General features: G+C 39.3%; 1 long non-coding RNA gene across 2 annotated transcripts in view; it reads right to left on the bottom strand.

Annotated features, from left to right (window-relative positions):
- The window catches only part of LOC138923093 (uncharacterized), an 86,631-nt gene extending 77,418 nt beyond the window's left edge, over nt 1-9,213 (bottom strand). The window contains exons 1-3 of one of the 2 annotated variants that reach the window (XR_011436266.1): nt 9,108-9,213; nt 3,958-4,024; nt 2,000-3,256 (exon numbers count right to left, since the gene is read on the bottom strand). This is a non-coding gene — a long non-coding RNA (uncharacterized lncRNA). Of the gene's footprint in view, nt 1-1,999; nt 3,257-3,957; nt 4,025-9,107 lie in introns of those variants that run through there. The other variant, XR_011436267.1, reaches the window with a different exon arrangement.
- Between the last annotated feature and the right edge of the window lie 13,752 nt (nt 9,214-22,965).

Here is a 22,965-nt window from a genome sequence, read left to right as displayed (position 1 = left end):
CTCAAGGCCCAGTCTATCTTCATCACCCTCCCCTCTATGGCTAAAAAGTATCCTTGGGGGCTTATATTAGGAGATCATGTGTAAATGTAACCCAGGTTTCACCTGTCCCCTCATCCTTCTCTTCGAGCTCCGTATCATCCCTTCCCCCAAAAATGAATTCACTTCACAAAAAAACATTGCAGAGAAATGTGTACTTTACACAAGATTCACGGAAACTAAGGAAAAGAGGGTTAGCAGCACCTACTCTACAGCTGACCGTGTGACCGTTGCTCGTCTCCAGATCCCCCTTTCCTACCCAGTTGCCAGCACAGGTGCCATTCCTGCCCCTCCCGGCAGCGCCCTGCCCCTCTGTTCCTCTCCTCCCATTACCAGTGTCCACTCTCCCTAGAATCATAAATTGCAAATTGCAAAAGGTACAAAGGGGCGGTTATAAATACCAGCAAAAATTTCTGTCACATGAGATGCCACTTCATATTCAAAAACCCCACCAGCCCGTCACCACCAAAGCGTTGTCATTGGGTGGAATTAGTCTACCATCTGCCTCTGCCTTCAGGATCAGTCCTGCACTAAAAGCCTCCTTGGCCTCTCGTGCAAATTGCCTCCAGGCAGGCCAGCCCCCTTTCCAGCAGATGCGGCCCAAACGCTGGTGGGGACCAAGCTGTACTCCTCATTGAGATAAAGATGCTGGTTACAGGTTACAATTTCTTCCCATCTGATCCTTCCAAAGCAGCCTTACAGTTTACAGCTCAAAGTTGTGCTCAGTGCATTAAATTTTCCCCATTGTTCTTTAGGTTTCAAGCCTTCCCTGATCGTACTTTCCTGCATCCCACCCCCAATGAAACTATCTGCTTCCTACATGTTTTCTGTAGCACCCCCACTTGCCTCTACACGTCACTCAACGTTCTTCGTTATAACTCCCTGTGTTATACGTCCTCTAGTAGACTCTAAATTCTGTAAAAGCAGGGGTTGGCACTGTTGCATCCCCAGTACCCCATACAGTTCCTGACCAGTTAGGAGCCCAGTATATGCTTGCTGGATTAAGCGATGAATGAATGACGCGGCTTTACTAGTGACTATCCTCATTATAAGGTAATACGTGTCCTGGTCTCCATGGCCAGTCTCAAGTGTGAGAAAACCAGAGTGCCAAATCTGTCAATACAAGGCTCCACTGTGCTTTTATTAAGTTCACCCAGGTCTAGGTTAACTTCAGAATTCTCTCCTTCCCCTTGACTCTGCTAGGGACACATAAAAGATACCGCTATGGATTTATTTCATTTTTCATTTCTTTCTTCTTTCTCTTATCTCTTCTAACCATAAAGCAAAAGAGCCCCACAACCTCTGGAGGCAAATAGACATGGGCGCGAAACCCAATTTTACCGCTTACTAACTTTATGATCTTGAAAAGTTAATACATTTCATTTTCTTGCCTATAAGATGAGGATACCTATTTCTATATCATAGGGTTGTCAGAGAATTAATTGGTGCAAGTAGGGCCTCCTGGTTCAGAGTAAGACTTTGGTAAATGTGAAACCTATTAAACGTCTCTCCTCATCCTTTTCCCTTAACTCCCATTATTGCTCCACTCTGGATGTTTGATAGCCTCAAAATGCTCACCACTTGATTTTTTTATACCTTTTGCAATTTTCCGTTCATGATTCTCCGTCCTCCCACCCCATCTGGCCCCAGAGCTGCTTTTAAGCCTTTCTTTTTGTCTTGGCATTTTGCAGTTTCACTATGATGCATTTAGGCATAGATATTATTTATTTATCCTATTTGGGATTCTTTAGGCTTCCTGATTTTGTATATTGGGTGTCTTTTATCAGGTCAACCATTAATTTTCCAGAAAACTGCAACTGCCCTACTCTGTCTTCTCCTTTTTTGGCACTGATTAGATTTATTTTGGATCTAGACTTTCTGTCTCTTGACCTCTCCTTGATATTTGCCTTCTCTTTTACTCACTGAGCTTCATTTTGGGTAATAGCTTCTGTTCTAATATTAATTTTCTTGTGAGCTGTGTCTAATCCACTATTCAACCCATACATTTAGTTCTTCATTTTACTCATGTTTCATTTCTGTAGGTTCCAATTGATTTGATTCTATTTTAATTGTGCTGGGTCTTTACCTATAATTTTAAGTCTCTTCTTTATTCCTTAAAATATATAATTTATACTTTTCTTTTTAACATACATGTCAATTAACTCCAAAATATTTGCAGATTTCTCTGTCTCTTTTCTGTTAGCTCTCACTCTTCATATTTTCTTTACTTATATATATTGTATTTTTATTTTATTTTTTAGAGCTGCTCATCTTCCTTAGGCCTTTATCAGTGGAGATTCTTTAAGGCCCAGGGAAAGGTGGGTTCCAATAGAAGGGATTTCCACCTGTTCTGTGACGTGCCTTAGCATTACCAGTCTAGGATCACTTGACATACTCTTGGCTTAAGATTTTTCAGGCCATCACAGGTAGTGGGAATTCTGTCTTCAAACACATTTGAGGGCTAGTTTATGGTTAGTAATTTGCAGGAGATTTATTTTAAACTCTGCTTATCATCAAGGTTCATACAGCTAGTGTTTCTTGAAGTACCGGGGGGAGGGGGCAATGTGCATGGTGCATGCAGGTTTATTTCTGGTTCACCCCCACAGTAACAGAACAGTGCTTTGGTGTCTAGTTTTACAGAGGGCGTGTCTCTTATTAAGCTTCCTGTGTTTAGCGAGCCCTGGGCTTTGCTTTCCGTTCCCATAAAACTGCAAAGATACAAAAATTAACCCTCAAGTTCATCCAGGTCAAGAAATACCCTCAAAAGATGTACTCTGTTTCCCTCTCTGGTTCCCACCTTCATTTAATTCACAGCCTGAGTATTCTAGCTCATGGATACAATCAAGAATTTTTTCAACCAATATTTTAAGCTGTTCTTAGTAACAAGCTCAGTCTGGGCACCCAGTACACCAGGTTGCCCTTTGCAGTTTGTGCCATCTGATATTGAGCCAAGTTGCCTGATGACCCTGCTTGGTGATCAACCTAATACAAAGCCACAGTGTTTAAACCATTATGCTAAGATTTATCTTTCAATGAGTCAGTTGCAATATCTTCCTCCACTCTTTTTGCCTTAAGCAATAAAACATTGCTGGCGGGGGGCCAACCTGGTGGCCCAACGGTTAAGTTCCCACGTTCCACTTCGGGCAGCCCAGGGTCCCCCAGTTCGGATCCTCAGTGTGGACCTAGGCACCGCTTGTCAGGCCATGCTGTGGCAGGTATCCTGCATATAAAGTAGGAGATGGGCACAGATGTTAGCTCAGGGCCAGTCTTCCTCAGCAAAAAGAGGAGGATTGGCAGCAGATGTTAGCCTGAGGGCTAATCTTCCTCAAAGAAAATTTTAAAAAAACATGGCTGGAGGAGCCAGGCCCGTGGCTGAGTGCTTAAGTTTGGGGGCTCCTCTTTGGTGGCCCAGGGTTTCACTGGTTCAGATCCTGGGTGTGGACATGGCACCGCTCATCATGCCACGCTGAGGCAGTGTCCTACATAGCAGAGCCAGAAGGACATACAACTAGAATATACAACTATGTACTGGGAGGTTTGGGGAGAAGAAGAAAACAAAAAGAAAGAAGATTGGCAACAGATGTTAGCTCAAGTGCCAATCTTAAAAAAAAAAAAATTGATGGAGAAAAAAGAGAGATGAAGATACAGTTAACAAAGAATCCTGATTTTGGACCCTGTAAAGGAGTCCTAGCCAGAGCTTGGACTGTTTTCTTTCCCTTGCCCCATTTAGGGTTCTGCAGAGTTGGCCTTCACATCAGGAAAGTTGCTTGTTTACAAATGTTTGAACATTTCTCACTGACCCAGGGTTGGGTGTGCCTTTGGAATAACAAAAGATGAATAAGCTAAATCAATTTAATTTTATCCTTATTTTGAAGGAAGTATTGAAAGTAAGCAATAAAAAATAAAATTAGGAATATATACCTGGATTCCAGCTTGTGAATTTGTTTCCACAACACACATCCCAGATGCACCAAAATAGACTATTAATCTGGAAAGGAAGAGAGATCAGCTAATTCAACCCGCTCCCATTACTGATGAGGAAACCAAATCCCAGGGAAGTGATGTGACCTGTATAACATCACACAATAGAAGCAATTTCAGGACTGGGTTTCCTGATTCCTAGGAACTAATTCTTTCAAACTACATCATGCTGTCATGTAACATGCAGGTTATGTTTCACCAAAGAATAATAAACATTCTTAATAAACTTGGTAGATAGTGTAAATTTAATTTATTTTGAGGACCTAATGACAGAGGTTTATGAAAAATAAGCAAAAATAATCTATTGGAACTCAAAAACAAAACAAAAAACAACAGTTAAAAAGGAAACCTTCCATTACAGGGTATAGATTAACCTTTTTATTTTCTAGTATCTTACTTGTCTTTACCAGTTCTGTAATGAGAAAACTAGGACACGTCAAAGTTACTTAAGGCTGCCGTTATTATTATGAAAGATAAAACTTTTAAGATTTACATCTTTTGCATTCCGAAATCAACTTAGAAATTTATTTAGATATTTAAAAATAAATATCTTTCATTAGGCTTCTCTGCCATTATCACTACTTATAAGACCCAAATACATTATAAGGAAGGAGCTATAGAGCTATAGGTGAGGTTGAATGTGAACTGGAGAGCTCGCAGGAGTGAACCTCAGAACTCAGTTAAATAAATGAGGTCAGAGCTAGAGACAGAGCAAGAGACAGAGAGAAAGGTCAAGTATCCTTATCCTTCCTCATGCTAAGGCAGAGCAAATCCCCTTGACTCAGGAACCATGAAGGTCTCTTGGGCACCAGAACCAAATCACAGAAGTGATCATGTCAGCACAGCTCTGATGGATGACATTTGAGGCATCCACTCATAACACGTGAATAACTGTATATTCAGAGTCACCTATTTTTACCTTTATTGGATATTACACAATTGTGAATTTCTCTCTAAGGGAGCAATAACAACTCACACTTGAGATTATTTTTGGATATACTAGAGCTTTAACCTCCTGTTTCAAAAATATAATCCAAGATTCCAATATTTAACCCAAGCTTTTTGTTGCCAGTACATTCCAGACTCTCCAGGTTTCCAGTCACCTAGGGGTAATCAGATCCAGCAGAGATTTTTGTTTGTTTTCTTTTGTTTTAAGTAGAGACATAGAAAGTCCACTTATCTAGCCCTGGTTTTGTTTCTCATCTGCAAGAGATCAAAGTTAATATGAAAAGTATCTCCAGCTGGATATGTTGTGAAATCAAAAGAAATACGTCTTGTGTCAGGAGAGTGTATTTTTGAATAAAGTCTCACGAGCAAAAATTGAAGATGGGTAAGCATATCATAATAAAAAGTGCTCAGTCAACGAAATGTAAAAAAGGGGATTACTCTATAGAAATCAAACTCTAAAAAATATACAGTAAAAAAACATGGCAACATTATTAGCAAAAATTACCAAGAGTATCAAGCAATATGCTGTGTAACTAGTTGTGAAGAATGACTCTTGAAAGAAATATCATTTCTTCCTGACAGAGTTTTTGCTCCAACATGAACACAATGATACAGATACTAGCAAAGAAAAAAATGGACACCTTTTTAATACTATTGCCCAAGAGAAAATTCGCCTAACTTAACCTTCATATTTCCAAAATTTGTTTAGCTATTTTTAGGGATTTTCCTCCAACTGAAAATTTTACGAACATGAAGAAAAAGGTTAATGGAAGAAACAAATCAGAGGACAGAGTTTGTGGAAAATGGAGCAAGGATAATGAGAACAGAAGGAGATTGAACCAGAGAGGGTGCCATGGACAATCCATCCACTCATTCTTCCTTTTTTTCTTTCTTCAACAAATATTTATTGAGCCTCTATTAAGCGCCAGGTATTCTTCTAGGACTGGGATATGGCAGGGAACAAGATGAAGCATTTTCTTCCATGGGGTTTATAGTCTAGCGCAGGGGTTGCCCAACTTTTCCATAAACGTCCGGACAATAAATATTTTAGGCTTTATGGGCCACACAGCCTCTGTGACAACTACTTAACTCTGCCATCATAGGTGCCAAAGCTGTCATAGAAAGACAAACAAATGACCATGGTTGTGTTCCAATAAAATTTTATTTATTAAAACAGATGGCAAGACAATTTGTCCTTTAAGCCATGGCTTGCCAACCTCTGTTCTAAGTGGAAGGGGAAAGGAAATGTCTAAGATCGTTTCAGGACGTGATAATGCCTCGAAGAAACGTAAAGCTGGTCGAGGCCATAGAAGGAAATGAGGTGGGGGAGCCGCTATTTCAGAATGTTTGAGGTCTTCCTAATGAAACGAAGCAAAGGAGCGCATGAAGTGAGGCTGTCAGAGAGGATGGGATCCGGCACACGGTGGAAGGCTTGACTCGAAACAAGAGCCTGGACAATTACTCTCTTATAATAGGAAAGAAGGCAAAATATAACATTACAGAGGCAGGTAAGTTGGCATCTATGGTTGGGAAAACGTGGATGTTCTTTCTGGTCGCTGATGGAAAGTGATCATTAGGGCTACACTAACCACACCTACCTTCTTCTCTTAGTCTAATTCTATTCTCTACTCTCTGAGGACAAAAAATTCAGTACGCATTGTAGGCAGATAAGAAATCTACAGAAGGATATTTTATAGCTTTTTTAAAGGAGGCAAGAGATGTAGCTGGGGAGCAGGTGGAAGGACATTCCAAGGATGAGTAGTGGATGGTGCGACAGCTTTGAGGAATGTCGTATGACCTGGACATAGGAATTGAAATCAGATTGCTCAACTGAGAGTGTGTACTATGAGGTGCAATGACTGCTATTACGTGAGGAAGGTAGGAAGAGATCGGAAGAATTTAGAATATGTTATTAAAAGTTTAAATTCTATTTATTAATCAGCAATATTGTCAATCCACGGGGGCCCTGCAGGGTTCTGTGAAGGGGAAGTAAAAGGCGATACTTGAGGAAGGTGAAACTTTCTATTAATAGCTACTGTACTAAGAGGCATCAATAAAGAGGCCTGTTGTTCCAGTTCAGTTGGGGTCATCTCTGGCTCGTCTCACAAAAGATATCAAAGTAAGAGTCAACCAGGCAAATTTTATGTAATCAAAGCTCATGAGAAAAATTCTGATAGAGACAACTGCTGTACTTGAAATGATATAGTAGCCAGCATAGAATTGGAAACATAGAGAAAAAGAAACTTGATAATTAAGAATGATCCATACATACGTAGAATTAATTTCTAAGATCTAAAGCACTACAAATAAAATCTTATTTTATGAGAAATGAATTCTGGAAATCACTCATGTCCAGACAAGAGTGATTCCTGTGTGAGTCAGAGCTAACAGTGCCTCTCCTGGAAGATTACGTTATACCAGGTAGATGTCTAGTGGGTGTAAACTCTGTTTCAAAATATGAGGGCAATGGGGCATGCTTGTCTCATTTCTTATGCCTGCTTATAGCTTGACTCAAGGCTGCCTGAAGTTCAAAACCTTTGTTCTCCAAGAACAATCAATTCTTAAAGCAAAGTTCGTCCAAAGAAATTAGCAACTGACAAGGCACCTTCACTTTTAGACTCAACACCTCAAAATAAAATCATGAAATTTGTACACCAACCATAGAAATAAACCCTAATTCAAGACACATTCTCAGAGAGCAGCAGCGGTGCTCACACTCTACAGTAAGCCTACTTGCCCTTCTTGCAAAGCCCGTGAGCTTGAAGAGGAAGCGATGGAGAAAAGGCAGATTGAGCTGCCGGCGTGTAACACTTCTACCCAGGAAGTTCCTTGTTCTCCTTTGGCTGAGTAAGTGACCGATGTTGTAATCTTTAGTAAGTCACAAGTTCCAAGCACTCAACTTCCTTCCATCTAGTAACAATGACCTAATCCTAACAAATCCTGAAAATACGAGACAAAACAATTTCCTTTCTGTGATTGCCAGCAGCCAACAGTAATAGGTGACTAAGGGGAAAAATGGGAAAGATCCATAAAGCAAAAGTAATTCATTCTTCATCATAGAATCTCTACCATTAAGTTACAGATATTTCCTCTAGAAATGTTCCTTTTGAGCTATTTCAACATGGGCACTGAAATAGTTCATTCAAGAGCTAGGGTTCAATTTTTTCCACACAACCAGGTTTTCAAACTATGGCTCTTTGTCTAGGTGAGAATAAGTGGGCTAGAGTCTTTTTTTGAATTGTTGTACTGTGTGTTCATGAATTTGTGTCCTAAGCTGCTAGTTTAATTAAAGAACTCTCTCCAAATACAACAAAAATTTATAGCTTTCCTTCAGGAAGCATGGCCTCACTTCCCAGCATGCACGTTAGTGACTAGAAAGAATGAGGGCTTCAGACAGGTCTTCTTTCACAATATAAAATAAAGATTTTAAAATTTGTTTTATTATTATTTTTAATGAACCAAAAAAGGCAAAGAGTATAACATAGGGGTTAACTTGGCAGATTTTCTAATACAACAGATCTGGCTTCAAATCCTGGTTCTGTTTTGCAGCTGTAGGTGGAGGGAAAGCTACTAAATTGCTCTAAGTTCCACACTTCTCATTTGCAAAAGTGATGCCTAATCTATGCATATTGCTGTGGAGGTTAAATAAGAAAAATACATGGATAAAAATTCCGTACAAAATACATGTCTCAGTTAATGCAGAATCTGACGCATAATCAAACTTGGTTTTTACAAGTGAGGAAAAAGTGGACCCATGTCATGCAGTAGTTGAAAGTAATTTTATTCTTTACTTCTCAGCTATTCAGAGGCTTTAACAAATTTTTCTTTAGAAAGAAGTGATTTCTCAAATTCTTCACAATCATCCACCAAGTTTAGAGTAGGTATCTATCACACCTCATGTTTTGCTTCTTTCTGGGGACAAACATAAATTCTACACCAAATCCTATAGTTTACCTCTATGTATTATTTCAGATCCCAAAAATATTAAAATTTTCAGCTATTTTGAAGAGAATATTTGTACATCAGACATCAAAATGTAGGTCACTGTTCTGGCAAATAATATCTTGCATTCTAAGAGTTTAGCAGAGCAGAAATGCTATAGGAAAATTAGGAATTAAAAAAATAGAGGGGCTAATCCTTACCTTCTTTAGCCTCAGAGTATAAATAATCGAGCCTCGTAAATTACATGCCACTTTATGCTTCCCACAGTAAAAATAAAACAAAGGGCACTTGTAACAAACACAGTTCTCTGTGAGCCAATGGCATGCCTCCCTGCCCGGCACATTTCCTAAGCCAGGACTTAAGAAATCAGGTGACTTGGCAAAGAAAAATAAATAACGTAGATATTCATGGAAAGTCCATAACCCAGGACCGATGAGTAACTTGAAAATGCAGGCAAGAGTCTACTGCCCTTTTATCGTTTTTGCCTCTTGTTTCTATTGCCTTTTATTGCCTCTATTGATGGCAATAGAAGCTGTGAACATGGTAAGGAAAAAAGAGACTGCTAAAACGGACCTGGCACTGAGTCTTGTCACACAGCATTGCAGGTCAATGAGAACACAAGCCGAATTTGACTTGACCTTTTTAAAATCTTCACTGTAACCTTGATCACCCTCTTAACTGAATTATGGATCTCAGGTTGGTTGTGTCTTTAATGTTCTTCACTCATTTATATTAAATGGCTATTTGTTGTTGTTGTTGCTGTTTTGTCAATTGGTTCAATGAAAATGGCCATATCCAAATGGTCAAGAACAACTAAGCAGAGATGTTACTTGTCATAAATAATGTATCCTATGAATATGTTGATTTATGACTATAGATTGTATTATGTAGCCCTTGGTAATGGATTTCTTCCCCTCTTGGTTGAAAAGAATTAAAAAGGACTTACCAATCACAGAGAGTTATTATGAAGAACATAATCAGGGTTATGGGGCTCGAAAAAAGTCTTTAAATTCAGTGTCCTATTTCTATGTAAAAAAATTTTGCAATTTATTAAAGATAGAGCCTATATTAATTATACATATAATATATGCATTATATGTATATAAATACGCAAATACTTTTTCAGTATGAATATACCTTTAAGTAATGTTATTTGGGGATAAAAGCCTGGGTCAAGAATTCTATGTTGTCAAAATAACCAAGATTTTCCTTAAAACAAGTGGGATGAATTAGAGAGAAGATTTTCAAAGATGTTGGAATATGTAATGGTAACGTCCTTGTGAATTCAGAAGAGTGAAGAACTGTCTCGTTTGAGAAGAAAAGGCCATCTTATTCTAGTGAATAAGGTAACGAAAGATACGGTTAGACCAAATGAGCTGGCTATAGTTCTAAAACTAATTCTTCTGGGAGACCATTAAAACCCATATTTGAAAAAAAATCCTTCATGAATCCAATTCTTTGGCTTTGATTCCTTAAAGGTGGAAAAATGAAATCTGAGGTCTAACAGCAACGAGTTCCAGATAGTTCTAAATGTGCAAGATCTGAACAACTTACTTCAGCCTAGAATTTAACTTATCCTGAGTCTACCCGGCTGTTTAGCTTTTAACAGAAATACCAGTCTGGAATGATCAGGAAGCATAAATCATGAGAGCCACGAGAGGAAGCCAGAAACTTGCACCTGGCACAACTTATCTCATATTGTCAGTATAAACAGCACGTTGATTCCAGAAGGACCTGAGGACCCCAGAGCAGAGGCGTGATAGATGTTGTGGTTTGGTGGGAATAGCATGGAACTGGAGTAAGAGACTCCATCAGAATTCTGGCTGTGCCTCTTCCCGGTTGTGTTAATCAGGACTCTTACTGGAAATTGCAGAAACCCGACTAGAACTAGCTTGGGCAAAGGAAAAGGAGACGTTTATTGGCTCAGAAAATCAAATGGGCAGCAGGATAAAGAAAACAATTGTCATCCAGGACATGAGTGCTGCCAGGTCCCTCTCCCTCATCTCTGCTCCTGTCTGTCTGTCAGCTTCCGTCTCTTGGACCAGCTCCTCAATGTGCCAGCCACGACAACTTTCAGAGGCTTCTTTTGGCTCCCACATGAACAGCTTCCCAGCCAGAGAAGACAAAGCTCTCCCCACACCACTTTCCTCACCTTCCTCCATCCCTCTCCTCATCCAGGTCAAAAAAGAAAATGTGAGGAAGGATTCTAATTGTCCGGGCTCTCCTCTTGCATTCATGTGCTGGGTCAGGAGGGTTGTTATTATTAGTCCGGTTTAGGTCAGGTGTCACTCCAAGGTCAGTCAGCGTAGCCCAGAAGATTGAGGTCACACAAGAGGAGGCAGCCACATGTTGGAGGGGAGTAGAGGAGAAGTTTCCACAAGAAGGACGTTAGCACAGACACCACCCCCGAGAGGAAGGCAGCCCCCACAGCAGCAAGCGGGTCGTAGGCCAAATTCTTCAACCTCCTTACTTTCCTAAAGTATAAAACGGGTAAAATTATAACACTTAACTCACAGAACTATTGTGAGGGGTTTATTTTATTTCATCTGGAAAAATACAGCTGTTTCTGCTCCACAGCCCAGTATCTAAATTATGGGTTAGTACTGAAAAAAAAAAAATGCATTTTCTGGAGAATGTCACCGAATGTTTATCTTGAATAAGAAAATAAATTTTACTCAGTACTCCTTACTCCAAGCATTCTGAGCCCTTCCTTTCACGCTGATGAATATCGTGTGGGAGACAGTACAGATTTCCTGCTGCTGAAAAGGCGGCTGAGGTAGGAACATTGAGCGGCTCGTTTGCGGTGGTCGGTGAGGTCCTCAAGTGCTGACACCAAGTGCAGGATCCTTGTCTTCCAAACCCTCATTCAGGACTTTCACCATTTCTTCAATTGGCTCTCCTTAATTTCATGCAATTTGACTTTGGAATGGATATATATGGTCCTTGGTAGAATATGTGAAACAGACAGCTGGCTCACCATTAACGTTTGTAAGGCCTCCCTGGGCTAGAAACTTTTGTTGGATTTTTCTGGCTTGCACAACTTCTCTGTGGTGGGGAGGGTGAAGAAACTTAGGAGAAGGAGTGAATTTCCCCGCGTCATTCCTGCCTCTTAGCCCACCTGCATCCGCCCTTCGAAAGTAAAATGATCCTGCCTCATCCATGGCTCGCTATACACAAACTCAAAGTTCACCTCCTCTGGGAAGCTCTCTCTGAACTCTCAAGCCTGCGTCAGATGACCCTCCTTTGGATCCCAGAGTCTGTGGTACTTGTCCCTTGTATCAGTTATGTCTCTTTCAGAGTCAAAATGCCAGAAGATAGAAATCAAATCAGCTTATGCAAGAAGAGACCATTTTCTTCAGCAATATACATATCTCTAGTGCTTAGCACAGTGTGTAACCTTTATTCACTCAACAAATATTTATCAAGCATCTGTGATAGGCCAGGCTTTATTCTAGCAGTTGTGGAGCTAATGCTTGAGACGAATGTATAAGTCCTCCCTTCTCATCTGCAGGTGGGACTAAGAATTGATCATGTGCCACAAGCCTGGGTTCTCCCATGCCCACCAAGTTACAATCAATTCCCTTAACCATCACTGTTTTTGTCCAGCCATTATAGCTGGGCTTCTCCTTTGTTTTCTACTGGTTCCCAAGTCCTTTCTTATGGCCAGACCTGTGTCGTGCACCCTGGTCCACATGGCAGGAAATGAGTCCTTTCTTATTTCTTAACAGTCTCCTTCTCCTGGCAGCTCTATCTAGTGCAAACTTTACAAGCTACCTGAATCACAATGCACCTCTCTAATTAACTTCTAAGCAAGCCCGCTCCCTATTCTCCACAGTGACTATTTCAACGTCCATTATTCTTAAACCTTCTAGGTCACCCTTGCTACCTCCCTCTCAATAGATGACCTCAACTCCTATCTCGTAAAGGGAAGACATTTGATACAAACATCTGCAAATTTGTATCTGCAAACATCTGCAAAATTATCTGCACCTACATCCATTGTTTCCTTCTTTCCTCCTTTCATCATGGAAAAGGCTCCCCTCTTCTGGAATAAAACAAATCCCTCAAACTAGATTCTGGATCCCATTCTTGCCCTCTGTCTCTTTGACTTTGAAGGACAACTTTCACTTCAATGTATGCGTTCCCTTAGAAGTCAGACCCATTAACGTTTCCATACAAACCTACAAATCCTCTGTCACAGCTGAAAAGGGAACAAAGCAACATTCCCAATAAGGGTGTTTATAAACCAGGGTTTCTCAACCTCCGCACCAGCGACATCCAGGATGGGATGACAGTGTGGAGTGAGGGGTCCTGTGCCTTAGAGGATGCTTAGCAGCATCTCTGGCCTCTATTCACTAGGTGCCAGGAGCACCCAAGTTGTGACAATCAAAAATGGCTCCAGACACTGCCCAATTTCCCCTGGCGGGGGAGGAATACATTACCCCTGTTTGAGAACTACTGTTATAAACAATCGGAAAACAAAATATAGGACCTGAGAGCAAGATCAGGAGTTTATGTTTTTGGATTCAGGATCAATCTGAGTTGTGTTTTCCAGTTTGAACACCATAATAAATAAAATTAATAATAATAAAATTATTTTATTAATACAATATATAATATAATTAATATTAATATAATAATAAAATTATTATTTATTATTATTTAAGGGTTAAAGTATACGGTATAGGGAAATCGTGGTGAAGAATCAAATGATTAAAAATTCAGCTGGGAGTCTGAGATAAAGTTAAGAGTGCTGATGAAATAGCAGGTCAAGAACAGAAAGGTCTTCATTTTGAAAGATAATATAATGATTAAGAATTTGATCTTCTCTATTTGTTCTTTCTCCAGGGAGGTTTGTTGTAAGAAACGGAGGACTGAAAAAGTCTATGAAGTAAGGGGCGGCCCCGTGGCTGAGTGGTTAAGTTCGTGTGCTCCACTGCGGCTGCCCAGGGTTTCGCCAGTTCGGATCCTGGGCGTGGACATGGCACCGCTCAATAGGCCACACTGAGGCGGCATCCCACATGCCACAACTAGAAGGACCTGCAACTAGGATATACAACTATGTACAGGGGCGATTTGGGGAGAAAAAGCAGAAAAAAAAAAAAAAGATTGGCAACAGTTGTTAGCTTGGATGCCAATCTTTAAAAAAAAGAAAAACAAATCTATGAAGTCATCCAAATTTTCACAAAATTCTCCTTGAGAATGCCTGTAAATCCCCCCAAAGAAGTCTTTGAATTCCATAGGTCTGAGAAAAATTACTTCTTCTTCTGATTAAGGAGATAAGAACTCTTTAAACACTATAATGAAAAGTATACATTTATTATAATTTAAAATATTTCATTACTGAGTTGCCCTGTTTAATTCGCTTACGTATACTGGGACTTGCTGTGCATGCTAATCAATAGGTTAACTCCACTAGCAGTCACCTCTATTAAAAGTTAGGCAAAGGATCATTAAACATACATATAAAATAATCCCCTATTCTGATTTTATTTCCATGAGAAAATTTAATCTGCTGTGCATCATTTCAATTCATTCTCTTTTTCCAGAAAGGGGAACTACGGGACAGGAACACATTATGTGGTGGTGAAGAGTAGGGGCTAGAGGCAAATTACAGGGGTTTGAATGCCAGGCTCCCTCCCATGTTACTACTGTGTGACCTTGCGAAGGTCTCTTACCTTCTCTGTGCCTACACCAGAGGATTAGATGTACAAACGCATGTGGAAAGTACAGTGCCTAGTGTGTCCAAAGCTATCATCATCACTATCAGTTAGCCTGCAGAGAGGCCAACCAACATGCCATCAAGAACGGGGCTGCTGCACCAGGCCAGACCTTGCACTGAAAGTGATAATCAACCAATGATGGCTTTTCTTCCTAATGTGCATCTGGGGCTCAATATTATCTGCTGCTGGTATGGTTCTAAAAATCTCTCAGGAGCTTGCTGCTGGTTGACTGCTACACTGATCATTAACAAAAAAGGAATTATCTAGGAGTTAGCATATTCTTCAAATAACAATCTAATTTTTTCCTTAAAAAAGCAACACATAAGTTGTGCATTGTAAAAAAAAATAGAGGTAGAGAAAATATATGGAAAAGGCAACTCATTAACTCATTTCACATTTATTAAATTTCTAATATGCACAAGGAGCAATTTTGCTGGGTGTTAGAGAACAATGCAAAGATGAATATAATATGATGCCTATTATCAAGCAGTACAGACAAATATAAGACACATATATCAGATAGCCAATTCCGTATCAGAAGTATGAATTGAGTGCTATGAGAACATGGAGGAGAAAGAGAAAATTAAACAAAATATAGGAAAGTAGAGAATTTCTTTGGCTTTTAGGAGACATATGTGAGACTGTCTCAAGGAGGACCGGGGCAAGGAAGGGCGGAGTTCCCAGTACCCTCGGCTGTACTCCCTCACCTCCCCCGCCTGCAACAACCATGAGTTTGGTACAGGAGATATGGTAAATATCAGAAATAGCCATCAGAACAGGAAATCACAAAAGACAGCGTGCTGAGAAGCATACGTGAAAAAGAGGGTCTTCCTTTCCATGACACAAAGTGAAGGAATCTATGGAGCGATCGTGGACATGGGAACCACAGCAGCAACTTAAAAAGCCACTGTCACCTCATGAGTCCATGTGCTCCAATGCCCCCCACTTGTCTACACGAATGAACACGCCCCAAACTCAGGGCCCGGGGCTTTATTTCCCATAAGACCATTCTGATTTCTCAATACGCTAGGAACGACTCTGGCATAATTAAAGCAAAAAATAAACAGACCAACTCTATATGACTTCATTAACCATCCTTGCCTTCATTTTCTGGTCTGCTTCACTGGAGACAGACTTCAGCTCAGGAATGAAGAACAGCAAATGTTTCTAGAGCGTGGCCGGCCAGCCAGAAGGCGTATTTTTAAGGCCTTTGAGAGCAGTGGTTAGCCCTTTCCCCAGAAAGAGTAAACCAGCAAGAAGTAGTCCTGGGATCTTAGTTACAATCGCACTGCCATGCCCCTAATTTGTTTGCTTTTCTTTATATTTCATTTATAAATTTTCTCCTACAATTATTTCTCAGATTTATAACAAACTCAGGGCATATTTATTGTTCTCACAATGGGAGTAAGTTCCAGAAAAGCACTATGTCTGGAAGGGAGCGTGGTTCACTGAACCTAAGTAGGAACTTGGAAAGGATGGCTCTAGAATGTTCTAAACACTCTCATTTTATTAATGTACTGTGTGTAGCAGAGCAAACTGCTTAACCTCCAAAGGGCACTGTGAATTTTAAAAACAAAAAAAAAAACCAAGCGGGATAAACTGTCCTAGTTCATGATATTATCACAATTATTTCAAAACTACTCTCAGTGAATAATAACAGTGAGAGATCAGTTTTTACAATGGCCTTAAATAAAATCAAATTTTCGATTCTTCTCAGAAACACTTTAAATTTATTCTGGAAATTTCTTTTCAAAAGAGCAAGAGGCAGATGAAGAGGATAGTCTAATATCCAAAATATTTATTTTGAAGAACTACACTTTCTAAAACTGGCCTGGTAAGACTGGATCTTGGAGTTCCCATAAATAATAAATGAGTAAATAAATAATCTAACAACTCTTCACTTGAAATTCAAGTTTGGTTTTGAATACAGTGCTAATAATAAATGTTTACCTTAGTTTGCACTTTTCTATAATTCAGTAAAAAACTCACTTCAAAAAACGTCCTATTTTGCCCCATGCCTCTAGTCCGCAAAGTCACCGTGGGATTACTATTTATGAAAGTAGGGAGATGGCCAGGTGGAAAAAACACTGGACAGATCTAAATTCTTGTCACAACTTTACCATTGGCCTTACAACATTAACTAAGTAATTTAATCATGTTGAACTCCATTTTCTCATTTGAAAATGAGGACAAAAGTATTTTTCTCTGCTTTACTCACAGGGTTGTTGTAAATATCAAATGAGATAACATACACAAAGCACTTGTTAAAAGTGTAATGATTTTGTGCATCCTTTACTAAAGATCCGTAATGAGGCACCTATTATATGTTTTTATATATATTATTTCAAACTATTTAAAAATACATCTGTAAGCCTTATTATAATTTTTTAATTGGTTTTTTAAAGTAACTAATATACACTAGAGCATTGGGGTTAAGCTCGTAAACTTTTGAGTCAAACTGCCGTTACCAGGGCAAACTGCTGAATTAATTTCTCAATTTCTTAATCTATAAAATAGTATGTAATAATAGTCCCTACCTCACGGGCCTGTTGTGCATATTAAACTCATTAAAATATGCAAAGTACCTAGAACAATGACTGTTATACAATAGACACTCAAAAATATTAGTCCTTCTTCTAAGAAGACTAAGAATCTAAAAAGATCTGTGAAGTCAGTGGTGCCTCTCTCACTGGAAAAGCTAGGTATTTACATAATCCAACCAAGTGATTCATTTACTCTTTCGGGAAAACGGAAACCTTAATGTTTCCACCTGTCTCTCTTAAAATCCACTCATCTTTTCTATTTAAGAAGAAAAGATCACTAAAACCTTGAAAACCTAACTGTTCATTTCTTTGCGGATGTTCTTAAGGAACAAGATATAGCCAATATGACTCACGGCAGGTGAGAGGACACAGCTGGAGAAGAGCAAGTCCAGGCTTCCGCTTCCCTTGGGTGGCTGACTTCTAGATCTGCAATGCTTAATCATAAAAAAAAGGAAGCAATGGTTGAGGACATTAAATGAGAAATGTGTCTTCAAAGTACCTCGCCTGAAGAGCCAAGATAATTTACCAAGCCCGGAAAAGGGCAAGAGCACATCAGGATCAGGATGGACACAACAGAGCTCAGTCTTGAGAAACAATCGCAGGTTTGCTCTTTGTCTTATTTTACGTTTCTGAACAATCGCAGACTAAATTTCAAAAACTTGACTAGGATATCAGCTATCCTTTCTATTGCAAACTCTAGTTGTTTTGCATCATTTCGATCCATGGACCAAAACGCAGATAAAAAGGTTTCCTTCTCTATGACAACTAAGCAACAAAGAATTATTTCTTCGTAAAAGAAGAGTTTCACACAGCTACATTTTTTATCATTTAAGACCAAATTCCTTTCATTCTTCCTAAATAATCCAAATAATAACCAACACTAATAATGCTCCAGGCGTTACTCCTACTGCCCTCCATAAACTATCTCATTTAATCTTCACAACAACCCTATGGGTTAAGACTAATATTAATTCTATTACACAGATGAGAAAACTGAGCCTCAAAGAGATTAAGCAATTTGCTCACGGAGATACACTTAGCAAGTGCTAAAGCTGGGATTTGAAACCAGGTCGTCTAGAGCATCATGAGAATTCGCACTTTAATCACTCTGCTATGTAGTCATTCAATAATTTATAGCATGTTCAAGGTCAAACTCAGCATTTCACTCCTACTCAGGCTTTTCCTCATTGTTTATCTTATATTTGAACATCTTGCAACCATCCTCTCCAACCACATCTACGCAGTCACCAAATTGTATTGATATTTTTAGCTCTTTGTCTCTTTCATTCAGTCTATACTCACATATATATCTGCCTCCTAAAATTTTTCACTTGGATATCCCACATTAAACTCACCATAATTTCCCACCAGTCTCTTAGCCATATATTTCCTATTTTGGTGAATAACTCCATTATCCCCACATTTGAGGGGAAAAAAGCAATTTGATAGACATCATCAATTCTTTCTGCTTTGTTGACCATCTACCCACCAAACACTCATGCAGACGCACGTGAATGCAAACAAACAGATACATCATTTGTCTAATCAAATCACTAATACCCGGTAATTTTCACCTAAACTATCACAGGTCTCCCTTTACTGATTTTCCTGCCTGCCTTTGATTCACTCCACAGTCCACGTCACCTCACTCAACTTCTATTCTGTGGCCAGAACAGCCTTCATGACGTGAACGTTCACCTGTCTTCCTCCTGGTTGCACTTTCATAATGGACTATAAGATGAATTCTAAACACTTTTGCAAAGAATATAAGACTCTTCGGTATTAGACACCTGCCTCCCCACTCAGATTAATCTTCCAATGCTGTTCCCTTTGTCTGGACTACCTGAGACTCCCACAAGTCCCACAGCTTCACTTGAAATGCTCCCTTCTTCATGAAAATTCCCTGTCTCTTGAAGGCATGCTTAGATGACACGTCTCCCACGTTTTCAGGAATGTTTCAACCTGTCTCTATTATAACAATTACCTCATTGCTTTATAGTTGTTTGTTCACAAGACTACCTTCTTACCAGGGTTCTGGGAGGCAACACAATACATACATTTTTTAATTATATTTTTTAAATGTGAGACAACCACATTGTAGACACTTCATAAAATTTGACGTCTAATAAAAGTAAAGTTATTTATATTTCTTCCACAAAGAGGATGCATTATTTTTTAAATATTTCTTCTATTCATACACTTACACTTGGACACGCGCACACACACACACACACACACAGATATACACACATTACGTATTTTTTATTTATCTTAGAACATTCATGGTTTGGTTTTGGTTTTTCCTAGCAGTTAGTACAGGGCCCACCACATACAAAATAGTCAACAAATATTTGTTGAGTAAATGAATGATCCCAAATCTATGCCATTTTTCTCTGTTTTCCCACTTACTGTCTTATAATCATTCTTCTGAGCTACACTAACAATCTTTGATTGGTCTCATTGCCTCCAGTTTCCTCTCTCTTGAATTCATCCTCCACATGGGTACCATGGTTATATTATAAAATGAAAATCTTGCCACATTATTATCATATTTATTAAAACTTTGATGACTTTTACTGCCTATGAAATCAAAAGCAATTTCTTATCATTCAAAACTTTTCACAGTTTAGTCCTAATCTGCTTGACTGACGCATCTTCTGTTGTTTTTACCTCCTGTATCGGGCGTCAGTCTAGTCACAGTAGACCATTCACGGTTCTCAAAGATACACCGTGGACTCTCACTCCTGTGTCTTGACTCATGCTACTCCTTCTGACTAAAATATCCAGCCCCAGTCTTCCTTATCAGGCAAATATTTTATTCATTCTTCAAGGACAAATTAAAAACAAAAAGATAGCTCTTCTATAAATTTTTCTTCAACTCTTCCTCCGGTTTTCAGCCAAATGAATTGCTTTCTCAGCTGTTTCCAGAGAAGTATTCCCAAATCCTAAAACTACGGTTTTGTAAAACTGCATTCTCCAACCCTCACTCGTGGAGGTTTAGATTTGGTAGGTCTGGAGTGTAGACAGGAATCTATTGTTTTAAAAACACTCTAGATGCCAATCTAAACAATGCCCCTTCAGGATCATACTGAACTCTGGGTTGCTGAGTGCTAAACATTCTTCTTAAAGCATGACTCAGAATCATGCTGGAAACAGACAGAAGTAGAGCATGTTGGGATGCAACGCTTTCAAGTATTAGCAAAACCAATCATTGTTTTCCATGGGTTTTATGTGTAGAGTCCTTGGGATGTGAAATCAGCTTCTGCTATTTCAAGCTGTTCAAATATCAGGGAAACAGAGGGATTGAAAACAAACTAAAACAAAGACGCACAGCTGTTAAACAGAAACCAAAAAAGAGAGGAAAGAGCCTGAGATCACACAAGCTGCCTCTATAAGGTTATACTCACGAAAAGAAGTGAGGAGGTGGAGAAGCACTATGAAACTACAGTTAAGCAACTACGATTTGTGCCCAGGAGCCATCAAGGCCCTAGGCTCTTTCAGAGCATCAGAACCATTTTCCTAGAATGGCATTACTGGCTCTAAACAAGTCACTTAGCACAAAATTCTTGAGATTTTCCTCATTCACAAAGATATGCAACTCCTTTTGAAGATTTCAGTTCAAAGCAATTCTGTGCAAAACCTACCCCCCTTCTCTCCTGGATATAATATGCTCATTCACTGAATAAGTGACCAGGAAGAAAAGTACATTAATAGTTACTCTTTAGAATCAAGAGTTTTAGAGAAAGAAGGACAGTTATAAGATCTTCCAAACCATGCTTCTAAACCTTTTTCACAACATAGTGCTCATGGAAAATGATATTTGTATCGCACACTGGGACAAAGAGATGACATTGTTGGAAACTAAAGGTGACTGGCAAGAGGCTCATGCTGCCCCAGGCAACACCTAGGAGTCAAAGAGATCAGTATCTCCCAGAAGATTTGACACCCACACTGCTTAGGAAGATATACTAGATAAACCAGTCCATCTTAGAAATGAAATCAAGCCCCAAAGGGTGGTTTGACACCAGAGAAGTTAATAAGATCACTCAGGGTGGGGAGTGAGCCGTGAGTTTTCACATGCCTCATATGAACATTGGGTCCACTCTGTATGCCATTCACAATTCATCACTTCCGATCATTGGCGGAATCATCTCAAGGGATCCACCAATTCACTGAGGCATCCAGCATTGGCAATAGACTGAAAAAATGAGGATCTCTCCCACGATTATCTGTGCCATGTTCAACTGTATTTAAATGCTACTTGAAAAAATAAAAGAGAAATTCATTCATAATTCTCTTAATTCCCCAAAAAATTGCTAGATAAAATGCTAAAACTCTTTTTAAATGAATGGAAGAGGCTGCCAAGAATTAAGCAGGAGTATGAATCCAGGGAAGTAAGTGAGAACTGAAGCAGTGGGTGCCCTGGGTGAATCTATACATCCAGGTGGCCTAGAACTTCATATGTTCCCAGAGCAGAGAGCTCCGTTAGTGACCATCCTGCATAAAAGACATGCTCATAAAAAGCCATTGAAGGGGACAAAGAACTATTCTGCTACCCTCTAAATTCTTCTGGCTGGTCTAGGAATTAAGTTGACATGAGGCCGAGTAACAGGAGAAAATCAAACAAAGTTTAATAACATGTATACATGAAAGAAATCCAGGAAAACTGAGTAACTCACAAAAATGGTCAAAGCCACCAAGTTAAATACAGTCTTTAGTTAAAGACGAAGGAGGAGGGGCCAGACCCATGGCCGAGTGGTTAAGTTCACACACTCCACTTCGGCAGCTCAGGGTTTCACCCGTTCAGATCCTAGGAACGGACATGGCACCACTCATCAAGCCATGCTGAGGCAGCGTTCCACATGCCACAACTAGAAGGACCCACAACTAAAAATACACAACTATGTACCAGGAGGCTTTGGGGAGAAAAAGGAAAAATAAAATCTTTAAAAAAAAAAAAAAAGACAAAGGAGGGTGCTGGAGGTAGTGGTTTGGGACTTCAAAGGGGAAGAAAGCAATTTACATGGAGATGGAAAAGCAAATGTTTGGTAAACAAATGTTTTCTGGGCCATCTATAGAAATGTGACCTGAGAGAGAACTTTAATAAAAATGGGCCTGGCCAAGTTTCTGTCTACCATGCCTAGAGTTATCTATGTGATAGCTCCTTCTTGGATCAGGCCTTCTATCTTAAATTCTTTTAGGTAGTTAGGGAAAAGGTCAAAGTTTCTTTCTGAGTTTTTTGTTCTCAGAAATAATCAAGCCAGAGAGACATATTTTGAGGTGGCAAATTCTGATCCCCCATACCATGCACACAGGAAAAGAGTTCAGGAGCAATAAGTGAATAAACAACCCTTCACAGAAACAAGCAGCAAAGAAAACTGTCTAGAAGAGATTTGACTATGGGGAAAAAAGCTCTCTTGAGGATTTGTAGCCACTGGAAGGTTCAGACATGGATTTAGGATCAAAACTTATACTGTTTACATGGTAAGGAAAAATCATAAGCTGAAAATTTTCATTTCCGGACCCATTAAAGCTGGATCCATGTCTTTAACATCCTCATACATGTGGCAGAAAGAAACACTAATCCTGCCTGGAGGACTGAATTAGAAAAGTCCAAAGGATTATATTTTATTGTGAATAAAAGTTCACCATAAAAGAAAAATCACAAAACACATGAAAAACTAAGTGACAATAAGGAAGGGTCACAGAAATTAAAAACAGCAAGAACTTGGGTACTGGAAATGTACAAATACAGGGAATATAGTAGAAAATAAATTAAGTATATATATATA

This window comes from Equus caballus, chromosome 2 (genome assembly GCF_041296265.1).
Source record: "Equus caballus isolate H_3958 breed thoroughbred chromosome 2, TB-T2T, whole genome shotgun sequence".
Taxonomy (NCBI): domain Eukaryota; kingdom Metazoa; phylum Chordata; class Mammalia; order Perissodactyla; family Equidae; genus Equus; species Equus caballus.
Note: the sequence above shows the minus strand (reverse complement) of the source record. Positions and strands in the feature narration are given on the sequence as shown.